Source organism: Mustela nigripes, chromosome 6 (assembly GCF_022355385.1).
Source record: "Mustela nigripes isolate SB6536 chromosome 6, MUSNIG.SB6536, whole genome shotgun sequence".
Classification (NCBI taxonomy): Eukaryota; Metazoa; Chordata; class Mammalia; order Carnivora; family Mustelidae; genus Mustela; species Mustela nigripes.
Window position 1 is genome coordinate 90,349,192 of NC_081562.1, and position 14,015 is coordinate 90,363,206.

The following is a 14,015-nucleotide window of genomic DNA, read 5'->3' on the forward strand; positions in this document are numbered from 1 at the left end:
CAACTTTTTGAGGAACCTGCATGCTGTTTTCCAGAGTGGTTGCACCAGCTTACATTCCCACTAACAGTGTAGGATGGTTCCCCTTTCTCCACATCCTCACCAGCATCTGTCATTTCCTAACGTTTTAATTTTAGCCATTCTGACTGGTGTGAGATGGTATCTCATGGTGGTTTTGAATTGTATCTCTCTGATACCAAGTGATGTGGAACACTTTTTCATGTGTCTGTTGGCCATCTGGATGTCTTCTTTGCAGAAATGTCTGTTCATGTCCTCTGCCTATTTCTTGATTGGATTACTTGTTCTTTGGGTATTGAGTTTGCTAATCTCTTTATAGATTTTGGATACTAGCCCTTTACTGATATGTCATTTGCAAATATTTTCTCCCATTCTGTCAGTTGTCTTTTGGTTTTGTTAACTGTTTCCTTTGCTGTGTAAAAGCTTTTGATCTTGATGAAATCCCAATAGTTCATTTTTGCCCTTGCTTCCTCTGCCTTTGGTGATGTTCCCAGGAAGAAGTTGCTGTGGCTGAGGTCAAAGAGGGTGCTGCTTGTGTTCTCCTTAAGGATTTTGATGGATTCCTTTCTCACATTGAGGTCTTTCATCTATTTTGAGTCTATTTTTGTGTGTGGTGTAAGGAAATGGTCCAATTTCATTTTTCTGCATGTGGCTGTCCAATTTTCGCAATACCATTTTTTGAAGAGGCTGTCCTTTTTCCATTTGACATTCTTTCCTAAAAAGTGCATATGTTCTAAAATGGAGCAGGATTTCATCTGGTACATCTATTATAGACCTGAAAATTTGGAGTGAATAAGAATCACACACCTGTTTGGATTATTTCAAAACAAAGTCAAAGTTCTCATTCCTAAAATTTCTTTTCAATATACCTGTAGTACAGTGTAGAAACATGGACTCTAGCTAATTGTAATATAGGTGGTTTCCATGACAGCTTCTTTTTTTAATACCAAAACCTATGTGAGAAGATTTTTATTTTATAAACATTGCTATGTTAAATGTATTGTGGATGGGTATTTGGGTATTGGAATCTGAGAGACAAGTTAGAGGACTAATGTTTTAAACTTAGTGATTTATTTGAGAGTTGAAATGTGATAGTGTGAATGAATTTGAAGCTCCAGGTGATGGCTCCAAAGAAATTTAGGAACATAAACTGAGAGGAATGGTTGAACATTTGGATATATGGGATATATGTGATAAATGGAAGAGATTTTTTAAAATGAGTTATATCGCCTTTCAACTTCCTTTCTGCCTACTCCCATGTGGACTCACTCATGTTTTTATGCTATTAAAGAAGGGGATGTTATTGTTATGCCCTCAGATAAAAACAAAATATAAGCCTACAATGAAATCCATGAAATATAATGAGTTCCATATTGATACAATATGCCATCAGATAAATATGAGTGGAAAAAATCATTATGGTATTTAATACAGTAGCTTCTATCCATGTGGCCCTAAGGAAAAAAAAATTAAGTTCAGGTTTGTATTCTGATTTATATTACTTCTTTAAGTCAGCACTGTTAACCATCTTTTTTTCCGATGGCAATTACAAGGAAATAAGTTCATGTTATTATATTCAAGGCCCTCAAAGCCTTCCATTATGCCCTTTAAAAACTACTAGACCCTTATTATATTTGGATTATGAGTATTTTTCTTATTCTTTGGGTTGTCGTTTCACTTTTCTGGTAGTGTCTTTTGGTCACAAAATTTTAATTCTGATGAAGTCAAGTTTTTCTATTTTTTATTTGGTTGCTTGTGTTTTCAGAGGCATATGTAAAAGAACCATTGCTTAATCCAAAGTTGCAAAGATGTATATCTACCATTTATTCTAAGAAATTTATAGTTTTATATCTTACATTTAGGTCTTTGGATTCTACTGGGTTAATGTTTGTGTATGGTTTGAGGTAAAGATTCAAGTCACAATTCGCATATAAATAGTTATCACAACATGATTTGTTGTAAAGGCTATTATTTCCCCATTAAACAACACCCTTGTTAAAAATCAATTGACCATTAATGCACAAGTCTATTACTTTGAGGTAAAACTTAGTTGCTATACCAGTATCACATCATCCTGATCATGTACCTTTATATTAATTTTTGAAATTGGAAAGTATGACTCTTTCAATTTTGCTCCTCTTTTTTTTTTTTTTTTTTTTTGCTCCTCTTTTTCAATATTGTTTTGGCTATCAAGGTCCCTTGCAATTCCATATGAATTTTAGGATTAGATTGTTTATTGATGCAAAAAGAACAGTTGAAAATTTAATAAGGATTACATTGAATCGGATCACTTTGGGAACTGTTAGCATCTTAATTAACAATGTCAAGTATACTATCCAATAACATGGGATGTCTTTATTTATTTAGGACTTCGGGGTTTTTTTCTTTTTTTTTAAGTTGTGGGGTTTTTTGGTACAAGTGTTGTACTTTCATGGTTAAATTTACATAAAATAGCTCCTACAACTGAACAATAAAGAAGACCAACACTCAAGAAAATATAGACAAAGGGCTTGAAGAAGATATACAAACAGACAAAAAGCACTTGAAAAGATGCTCGAGAATGGTGGTCTTTAGGAAAATGTAATTCAATGGCATACCACTTCACAGCTACTAGGACAGTTAAGTATGTGTATGTGTGACAATGTGGGTGTGAGTACATATATGTTGGTTATATATAACACAAAAAACAACAAGTGTTATTGTATATAATAACAAGTGACGATGTACAGAATTAAGAACCCCATATGCTGCTGGTTGGAATGTAAAACACACAGCCACTTGGAAAAGTTTAGTAGCTCATCAAGAAGGTAAACACAGAGTTACCATATAACCTAGAAATTCTAAGAATTGAAAACATATGTTCATGCAAAAATTTCAACACACATTTTCACAGAGGATCATGCATAAGAGCCAAAAAGCAGAAACAACCCAAGTAACATTTAAGTGATGAATGGATAAACAAAATGTGGTACAGGTATATTTCACTTTATTATGCTTTGCTTTATTGTATTTTGCATATACTACATTTCTCACAAGCTGAACATTTGTGACAATCCTGCATCAAACAATTCTAATGGTGCCATTTTTCCAACAGTATTTGTTCCTTTCAGTATTACATTTTGGTAATTCTCACAAAATTTCAAGCTTTTTCATTATGATTATATTTATTATGGTGGAGAAAGTTTTATTGGTATGGATAGAATACCAAACCAGCCACAATATTCCCTTAAACCAAAGCCTACCACAGAGGAAGACCCTAATTTTCTTCAATTCTGTGAAGGCAGGAAGAGGTGAGGAAGCTACAGGGAAAAAGAAGTCTGAAGCAAGGAGAGATTGGCTCATGAGGTTTAGGGAAAGAAGCCATTTCCATAACATTAAAGTATGCAGTGAAGCAGCAAGGACTGATGCAGTACCTGAAGTGAGTTATCCAGAAGACCTAGCTAAGATAATTAATAATGGTGACAATACTAAACCACACACTTTCAAATCAGATGAAAAAGACTTATAGTTGATGAAGATGCCATCTAGGCTGTTTATAGATAGAAAAGAGGAGCTAATGAGTGACTTCAAAGCTTCAAAGTCTAGGCTGACTCTCTTGTTAAGTAAGGTTAAGGCAGCCAGCGACTCTAAATTGAAGCCAATGTTCATTGATCATTCTGAAGGACCTAGGCCTAAGAATTATGCTAACACTACTCTGCCTGTGCTCTATAAATGGAATAACAAAGTCTGGATGACAGCACCTTTGCTTACAACATGGTTTACTAAATATTTTAATCCACTGTTGAGACCTGCTCCTAGGTAAAAGATTCATTTCAAAATATTGCTGCTCATTGACAATGCATCTGACCATTCAAGAGTTCTGATGGAGAGGTATGATATGGTTAATGTTGTTTTCATGACTGCTAATATAACAATCATTCTGAAGCCTATGGATCAAGGGGTAATTCTGTTTTTCAAGTAATTCTGTTTTTCAAGTTTTATAATTTTAGAAATATACTTCATAAGGCTAGAGATGCCATGGATACTGATTTCTCTAATGGATTCAGGCAAAATAAATGGAAAATTTTCTGGAAAGGCTTTACCACTCTAGATGCCACTAAGAACATTCAAGATTCATAGCAAGGGGCCAAAAGAGTCGACATGACCAGGAGTTTAGAAGAAGTGGATTGCAACATGTAGTGTTTATAAATATCAGTTATTTTTCTGTGTAGAAAAAATTGAACCCCGGATTTTCATCAGAACTGTTTCTATTATACCAATGAGAGTGAATCTTGGAAGAAATTCAAAGTATGATTTATTTATTTCTGTGTTTGGGGAATCTTCCCATATTTTAAACCATTTATAAATTAAAAATTACCAATTCATTCTATTTGTGTCAATGTAATGAAATTTATTAATGTATCTTACATAAAAGCATATATAATCATTTTAATCCCATAAATTTGGACAACAATTGACAAAGCATATATAGAATATCTGTATCATGCTTAATAATTTCCCTGGCCTCTTCAGAGTCATTCCCTTTACTCTCCATGCCTGCTATTGGATTCAGATATACACAGATGTCTTTTGGCCACTTCAATTACTTTTACTTTTTCTGGAATTTCTTAAAAAAGAAATCACAAATTGGGAAATTTAATTTCACAATTGGAGGATTACCCATTTTATTCTATGCATGCTTAAATTCTTTTCTTTTTGCTAATGCTATTTGGCAAATCTAAATTTACCATATTTGATTTAACAAATTCAGAATCTCTGGCATCCTTTTGTTATAGCCAGTCTTCCCTCCCCACCCACACATTGGTATTCTTTTTCTCTGTGGAATCTCTCCACAAGACTCAATGATTTGTTTCAATTAGTACCATAATCAAGTACACACTACATTCTGAAATGCCAGTCCCTAAAAGCATATATCCTCCCATAATGTCCTTCTGAAATAAGTGTCAAAGGAAAATTAATGGGCGTGAGGGTTATTCCCCTGTTCCTTGTTGACTCTACTCCTCAATTACCATTCTCCATGGCAGTTGGAATTACAGAATTACACCAATTGTCTTTAGAGGAAAAGATACATGTAAGAAGTAAGGATACATGAAAAGAAACACCATTCACCATTTTGTTGCTGTTTTTGACATCTCATCCCAACTCCCTAATTAACATCTTCTACTCTCTTTTTAGATGCAGCATGTTGCAAGACAACCTACTTTTCTCCTTTGTGCTACTATCTATTTGATCTTTTGAGCTTTATATCCAAAGACTTGCTATAAAATAGTACACTGTCTTACCTCTCATCTTTGTTAACCTTTCATGAATCAGCATATTTGGTTTAAGGCTATACTGCCAGTTATATATAGAAGCACAAAATGTTGTAACTATAAGAAATCATAAATTTGCAAATTCTTACAGCATGGGTCCTATATCAGTCAGGATTCAGGTGAAGGTAGGATTTCTATAAAGAAAGGAGAAAATGGAGGAATTACAGCTTTTAAAAATAATGAAAGAGATAGCTATGGAAGGAAAGGTTTGAACACCAAGGAGAATATTGAGGAAACTAACACCAAAGATCTCATGTTGAAGCCTTGTGAGAATGCTTCAAGAAAGCTTAACGGGAAATGACAGTGAGTCTCAGTTATTTCTGAGAAAGCATCTACTAATAGTATTAGCAATAAAGTTGGTAGCTTTCAGACACTTCCTGAAAATCCACTATGATCTACCCTGCAAGCACCAGCCTGGCTTCAAACTATAGAGCAATAGTCTCCACTTCCCTTCCAACTTCCAAATTTTGCACCAAGTCCTATCACAGACAAATCATAAATTAAGACCATACAGGGAAGGGAACCTTCAGAAATAGCATCCCAGTTTCTCTATAGCACTTAGAGAGCTACTAAGAATGTATTATGTGATGTTGAGTTGGCAAGAGTTAGCTCAATGCAAGTGCTTTGAAAACAACCAAAGTCAAGTCCTTCTATTGCCAATTATTTCTTTCTTCACTGGCTCTACCTGAAGTGCTATATCAGTATTGGGAGCAGCTTAGTAGAGATGAGATGCATGGTCTATAGGTGGCTAGGGACCAAGAGTTTCAACTCAAGTCATGATCTCATGCATTGTGGAATTGAGTCCCATGTCAGGATCAAAACTCAGGGGAGAGTCTGCTTGAAGATTCTCTTCTTCTGTCCCTAACCCCACTCTGTCCAACTCTCTCTCCCTCTATAAATAAATAAATAAAGTCTTTAGGGAAAAAAGAGAAAGAGAGATTTTACATCTCCTTTTTCAATTTACCTCCACTATATAAGCACTATATGGCATAGGGCACTATGCCAAGATCTTGACATTATAAATGCTTAAATGCATGTTATCCACTCATATTATTTCCAATACATTTGGCAATCTGGTTGAAAATTACATCTCTACAGGGTAGAATAGATGTGTTTCTGTTAAAGGAAGACTGAGCAGTAAAGTGATAAAAATAGGGTAATAAATTATATTATTACTAATGTAGTATAATTTTCCATGAGGCTAGCACAGGTGTAAATTTTAAGCTCTGGGGGTGCCTGGGTAGCTCAATCACTTAGGTATCTGCCTTTGGCTCAGGTCATGAGATTAGGTCCTGGGATCAAGCCCTGCATCAGGCTCCCTGCTCAGTGGGGAGCCTGCTTCTCCCTCTCCCTCTGCCTGCTGCTCCCCCTACTTGTGTGCTCTCTCTGTCAAATAAATAAAATCTTTTAACAAAAATATATTTTAAGCTCTAGAATGTCCAAGGAGAATAAGACGACTACAATAATTTAGAAAATGAATTATCTTAGTAAATCCTAGATTGTGAAGAACTGTTGTTCATTTATTCATTAATAAATCAATTATTTTTTGTATTTATGTTTATTTGTTTTTCTTTTTAATTCTGTATTTAAGTTCCAGTTAGTTAAAATATATCTTAATATGAGTTTCAGGTGTATGACCCAGTGACTCAACACTTTCATACAGTAACTGTTGTTAATCATAAGTGCACTCTTTAATCCCCATCACCTATTTCACCCATCCCCCAACTCACTTCCCTTCTGGTAACCAGCACTTTGTTCTCTACAGTTGAGGGTCTGTTTCTTGGTTTGCTTCCCTCCATCTGTTTTCCCCCTTGTTTATTTGTTTTGTTTCTTAAATCCCACATACGAGTGTAATCATATGGTATTTGTTTTTCTCTGAATGACTTATGTCATGTAACATAATATTCTCTCGTTCCATCCCTGTCATTTCAAATGGGAATGTTTCATTCTTTTTTTATGACTGAGTAATATTCCATTGTGTTTATATAACATTTCTTTATCCATTCAGCATTTGGTTGAAATTTGGACTCTTTCTAGAATTTGGCTATCACAGCTAGTGCTCCTACAAATACAGGTCCATGGAGCCCTTTGAGTTAGAATTTTTTGTCTTCTTTGGGTAAATATCGAGTAGTGCAATTGCTGGATGATAGGGTAGTTCTATTTTTAACTTTTTGAGGAACTGCCATACTGTCTTCCAGAGTGTCTGCACCAATTTGCATTCGGCACAAAAGTGCAGGGAGGGATCCCCATTTTCCACATCCTCAGGGACACTTGTTTTTTCTTGTATTATTTATTTTAACCACTCTGACAGGTGTGAAATGATATCTCATTGTAGTTTTGATTTGTATTTCCCTAACGATGAGTGATGTTGAGCTTCTTTTCATGTGTCTGTTAGCCATCTGGATGCCTTCTTTGGAAAAGTGTCTATTCATGTCTTCTGCACATTATTTTATTGGATTTTTCCTTTTTGGTGTTTTGAGTTTTATAATTTCTCTATATAACTTGGATATTAACCCTTTCTTGGATAAGGCACTTACAAATATCTTCTCTAATTCCATAGATTGCCTTATAGTTTTGTTGGCTGTTTCTTTTGTTGTGCAGAAGCTTTTTATTTTGGTGTAGTCCCAATAGTAGATTTTGTCTTTTGTTTCCCTTGCCTCAGGAGATATATATAGAAAAATGTTGCTATAGCTAATGTCAAAAAGCTTACTGCCTATTCTTTCTTCCAGAACTTTTATGGTTTCAGGTCTCACATGTAGGTCTTTAATCCATTTTGAATTTATTTTTGTGTATTGTGTGAGAAAGTGGTCCAGTTTCTTTGGTAACAGATCATAGCTATACTTGTGGTGAACATAGCACAATGTATAAACTTGTCAATTCATTACGCTTTCCATCTGATCATAATATAACAATATTACTAATGTACTAATGTAACTAATAGTTGTGTGTCAGCTATACTCAATATAAACCAAAAAGAACAAATAAATTAGCATTGATGGATGATTAGAAATGAATTGAGATGCCTAAGAAAACACTTCCAGCAGGGAAAACAACATATGTGAGAGTGAATGACTTCCACTCATGATTTATTTCACTTAATCTTTATAATAAACTATGAGTTAAGAGTACCAGCCCTCTCATTTTATGAGTACAGAAATTGATAGAAAGGTTAAATAGATTTTGCAAGTTAAATAATTTTGCAACTTTACAAAATCATTGGGTTTCTTTAACCTCAAAATCTAAGAATTGTGATCTGATCCTTATAATGTGAATTGTGGCTTCATTTTTGTATCTGTTTATAAAATATGGAAATGATTTCTAATATCTGTGATGGCTAGGATCCAATGAAAAGGGCTCATTCTTTGTTGGTAGGAGGACAATTTTGAAGTATTTATCAAAATGTGGTACTTATAAATATTTTATTCTAGTAGATGCCTATATGCAAATGAATGCATAAAAATAGACTTAGCATTTTAGCTAATGATGTGAAATTGATAGAAAGCTAATTCCTTGAATCTCAATAAATAATTACTACTAAATTATTAGAAGTTTCCTCTGGTAGTCTATGAATTTGTTATAAAAGGATGATTCCCAGCACTGAAAGTTGACAAGGAATGATATCTAGTACATACTGTTAACTGGAAAAAAGTTGCTGAATATTTCTGTAGTAAAATTGCATTACATATTACATATTAAAAATATGCTCTCTGAGTGTGTGAATATGACTGTCTTTGTGAGCAAAATTTCTGATATAATAGACTGTAAATATTTAATACTGGTTAATTTGAAGATTTGAGGGCAAATGGAGGATCAGTTTGAAACTAAGTGCCATTCCATCTCTCATTATATACTATTGATTTATAATTAATTCACTGACATTTATTTCTCATGATATTAAGTCTATACACTCTTAAAATTAAAATATTAAAAACTGAGTTTCAAATATCCTTCTGATTTTTGAATTATTGCAATTTATTCTTGATACATTCTTTTTTATGCTGGTAGAGATGTATAAATGAATAAAACCTGAGTGCTACGCTCAATGAAGAGTTGAGCTCAGCTCTGTATTTGATGAACCCAAAAGAGTTGAGAATAAACTATCTCCTGTGTGAAGACCAAGTGTCATGTGCACATGAGAAAAATTAAATACAACCAAGGAGAAACTAAGTTAATTGGATATGCTGGTAGGCATACTTTTGTATCTATCTCGCTATATTGCTTAGTTTTCTGAAAGATGTACTTCATGACATCACTATAACTCTTAGGCCCATCTCTCCTGCATCTGGCTTTTCTTTATTCTGGCCTTTCATTCATTATACAGTGACTAGAGAAGGTAAATTTGTTTCATCTTTGGATAATATTCAATCCTCATCTTATCCAGAGAGCTTTAAAACGGTTTACATTTTAGTTACAAAGCAGTACTCGCTGGAAATTTACTTAAAGAACTCTCAGAGTTACAATAGTAGCTTTTTAAAATTTAAGTCAGAATAATGTTTATTTTTATATGAAAAAATGAAAGAGATAAAGAAAAATTTCTATACTTAGAGGATGTAGAAAACTTGTATGTAATTAAGCCTGCATTTACTCTGTGTGAGATGCACTTACATAAGGGAGGAAGGGTGAATTCCTGACAAAATGTCTCCAGAAGTAGCTTATGAATGCACTGGCTCTCACATTTTAAGTAAATTAAGAAAATCTGGGATTATACTTCTGTATGAAACCATTAGACATATCCAAAATTAAGTACGTTCTTATTCATCAATAAATATATTTTTATCTTTCTCTCATTCAAAAAGTTATTGTTGGAATACATTGCAGGAATCCCCAAATTATCACTTTAACATACTTACTATTTCTAATTTAATATTTTAACATTTCAGTATTTCAGTTTGTTCAAAATATTGTAATAGACTCTGCCTTCTGATATGCAAATTTTGCTGAAATGTGTCACAGAAATATGTCTTATTTTAGGGGAAGACAAATCTGATTTTGAGAAAAAAAAAAAGAGAGACTGAAATTAAGGTACAATACAAGCTTTGACACTTGTCACCCACTGACCAGTCCAGTTCATGCTGTACAAAGAATACATGGTTTCAGACCAGTTAAGTGGTTTGGATTTGAACCCAGATATCTTCACTCTTCCTTATGGAAATAACTATGGTTATATCATTTAATATTTTTTAAAAGAGAAATTATTGGGCACCTGTGTGGCTTAGATGGTTAAAGCAGCTGCCTTCAGCTCAGGTCATGATTTCATGGTCTTGGGGTCGAGCCCCGCATGGGGCTTCCAGCTCAGCAGAGAGCCTGCTTCTCCCTCCCCTTCTGCCTTCTGCTCTGCCCACTGTACTCGCTCTCTGTCAAATAAAGAAATAAAATCTTTAATAAGTAATAATAATGAAAAACAAAAATGAAAATAAAAAAGAAATTAAAACCTACTACTTTGAAAACACATACAAGTAAAGAAATTAAACTATTCACCCAAGTTTTCTAGGAGAGTGCTTTCCTACCTCTTTAATTTAGGGAAATTCTTCCATACTAATAGCAGTAATTTATATGATTTTAAATAGAGAATATGAAATAGTATAAATATCTCTATAGGTATACAGATCATAATAATTACATGTAGGCTGAAACATCATAAAATATGACCAGGTATTCAGATATGATCAAACTCTATTCTAAGCTCTCCAGCTTAAATTATTTCCCATTTCTTTCTCCCCTCTATCTCTAACTTCTAAGGTTGCTGGAGGCAATGACTCCAGTATATCTGACCCGTGAGATAGTAGGAGGAATTGGAAAAGCGGACTGTTAGCAAAAGTTGATCAATAAAAATACAGGACCTTTCCCATTTCTGAGGATTCTCGATGTAATTAAGCTTTAACTTACAGAGTATGGGAAACTAGTAAACAATTGGAGCAAGAGCACAAAGGTTATTCTCACTGGGAAGAAACCCATGCTCACATTCCTGAAAGTTAACAGGTGTTATTTGGAGTCAGAAAAGGTGGGGAAAACTACCTGCTCTAGCCCTTCAAGCTCTGCGATATTGAATGTTTTCAAACTTGCCTTAACTGAAGATTTCACTGGTAAAAGAGAGGAAATTAATGGATCACTACTATTTTCAGTTCACTTAAAATCTCACCTGTAGACAAAATGACATACTATTTCAGCCAAATTCTGCCTCCATATTTGGAACTTTGCTCATTTGAATCCTAAAGTTTCCTTGTCTTCTCTTCATGGCTGATTTCATTCTTAATCATATTGCCTGTGCTCATGTTGCTCTTAAACCTTAATTATTGTAGGTGTAATATTACTGACAACTTCAACTGTGATTATTTTCCCCTGCTGCAACTTTCCTTTTCAGACACAAAATTCCTAGAGATAATGGGGTTTTCCTGGTCTCTATTTTCTTTAATGTTCACTTTGGCATCAATATTACTGTACTATGTATATATCATCAGAACAGTTTTGAGGATTCCTTCTGCTAGTCAGAGGACAAAGGCCTTTTCCACTTGTTCATACCACATGATTGTCATCTCTATCCCCTATGTAAACTGCATTTTTATATATGTTAAACCTTCAGCAAAAACCAAGTGTTTCTGAGCAAGAGAGTTGCTGTGCTAAACACCTCAGTAGGCCCCATGCTGAACCCCTTTATTTACAGCATAAGGAACCAGCAGGTCAACAGGCCTTCATAGACAGGGCAAGGAAGATTGTATTTTTCTCAAGCAAATGAAATGCTGTGTGTCACAAATTAGATACATTGCAGGGCAATTTAAAATATACAAAACATGAAATCTGAGCCAGCTTTAAATCACAGTGGTCTTCCTGTTATCCTTACTCATTCTTTCTTTCTTTCTTTCTAACAGTTTACAAGCACATTTAATTTATTTCCCACTCAACTGAAATAATTTCATATGACTTTCTGGCTCCCATTCTTCTGAATCCATTATTAGTTGCAACTTCTTGAACAATAATTGCTTTATTCAGAAAGTTGTATTTGAGTTTTGTTTAGGAAAATAGTTATCACCTGGAATGGATGAGACACTGTATAAATATTGATGTGATATTTTTCTTACTCAATACAGACAATATAATCTTGTTATTTTCATTGATCTTTGTCAGAAACTTCCTTCAATATCTTACAGTTTCTCTAGGTAAAAAAAATTCCTCAGATGCCATATGATTTATTGAAAAATGTGGATGCTTTTATTTTAAAATTTAAAAAATGCGTACTTAATAGGATATACCCATATAATTTAACTATCGATTTTTTTTTTTTAAGCATAGATCTGGGGTGCCTGGGTGGCTCAGTTGTTAATCATTGGCCTTCAGCTCAGGTCATGATCCCAGGGTCCCGGGATGAGCCCAGCATCAGGCTCCCTATTCGGCAGGAATCCTGCTTCTCCCTCTCCCATTTCCCCTGTTTGTGTTCCCTCTTTCACTGAGTCTCTCTGTGTCAAATAAATAAATAAATAAAATATTAAACAAACAAACAAACAAGCACAGATCTTAAACAGTATAAAGATCCCCATATTTCCAAATCCCATAATGATTCTTATAATATATAGGTATATAGGTAGATACATGTGTACATACGTACATAAATACATACTGCAGAAAAAGCTGTTTGAGATCAATAGAATACATTCACTTTCTCTAATTACATGGAATGTAAGCTCCATTTTCTCACTACACTAGAATATAGATGTGTAGCTCCTTCTCTAGTTTTAGACTAGTTTAAAACTGGGCATGTATGTAAATTATTTAATGCCTAAACAACATCACTCATGTTTTTAGAAAATAAAAACTTCATAACAGAACAAAATTTTCCATCTCATATAAAATTAGAATTTCATCTGTTAAAATACTCTTCCATTCTACTGAATGTATTAAGTGCCTAAAGTATTTTGGATGATATGTATGTGTGGTGTTTTTGTCTGTGTGTGTGTGTGTGTGTGTGTGTGTGCATGCATGCATGTGTAGGTTAAATAAGAATTGTGGATATTACAATGTTTCCTACATAATAGAAGGCACTTTTTATTAATAAAAAGTATACTACAATCCTAATTAGTCATTCAACATTCCTAATGATCCCTATGCAATGTATTCAATTGAGAAATACAGCACAGATTTGTTAAGAAAATATAAAATAACTGATAAAAATTGAAGGGGATCAAAACAGAAGATAAAATGTATGAATGGTTTCTCAATTTCATCCTGACTGAAGTATAATTTTCATGTGATAGAAGGAAAAGAGTTGACAAACAAGGTTTTTATAGCCTCTCAATATATACTTTCCCACTGTAAGTCAGATGTCAGATAAATCAGGCACATGTGATATACTATAGGGATGGAAATGAGTCTGTCAGGCACATAGTATAACTAGTTATCAATAAATAGTAGTGATTATTAATAATATGGGATTATATAGCTAACTGCTATGGTTGTGAATAAGTGCAAATTATATTTGTAAAGTGGTGAGAACACTTAAGATCTACCCATTTGTATTTTTAAAGGCACAATACAGTAATGTTTTCTTTCATTTTTATTTAAATTCAGTTAATTAAAATAAAATGTTTCAGCAGTTTCAGAGGTAAGGTCAGTGATTCACCAGTCTTATATAATGCCCTATATTCATTACATCACGTGTCTTCCTTAATGTCCATTGCCTGGTTACCCCATCCCCTT

General features: G+C 33.9%; 1 pseudogene; it reads left to right on the forward strand.

Moving 5' to 3' along the window:
- Positions 1–2,736: 2,736 nt before the first annotated feature.
- Positions 2,737–12,060, forward strand: LOC132020360 (olfactory receptor 6C1-like; annotated as a pseudogene).
- Positions 12,061–14,015: the final 1,955 nt, after the last annotated feature.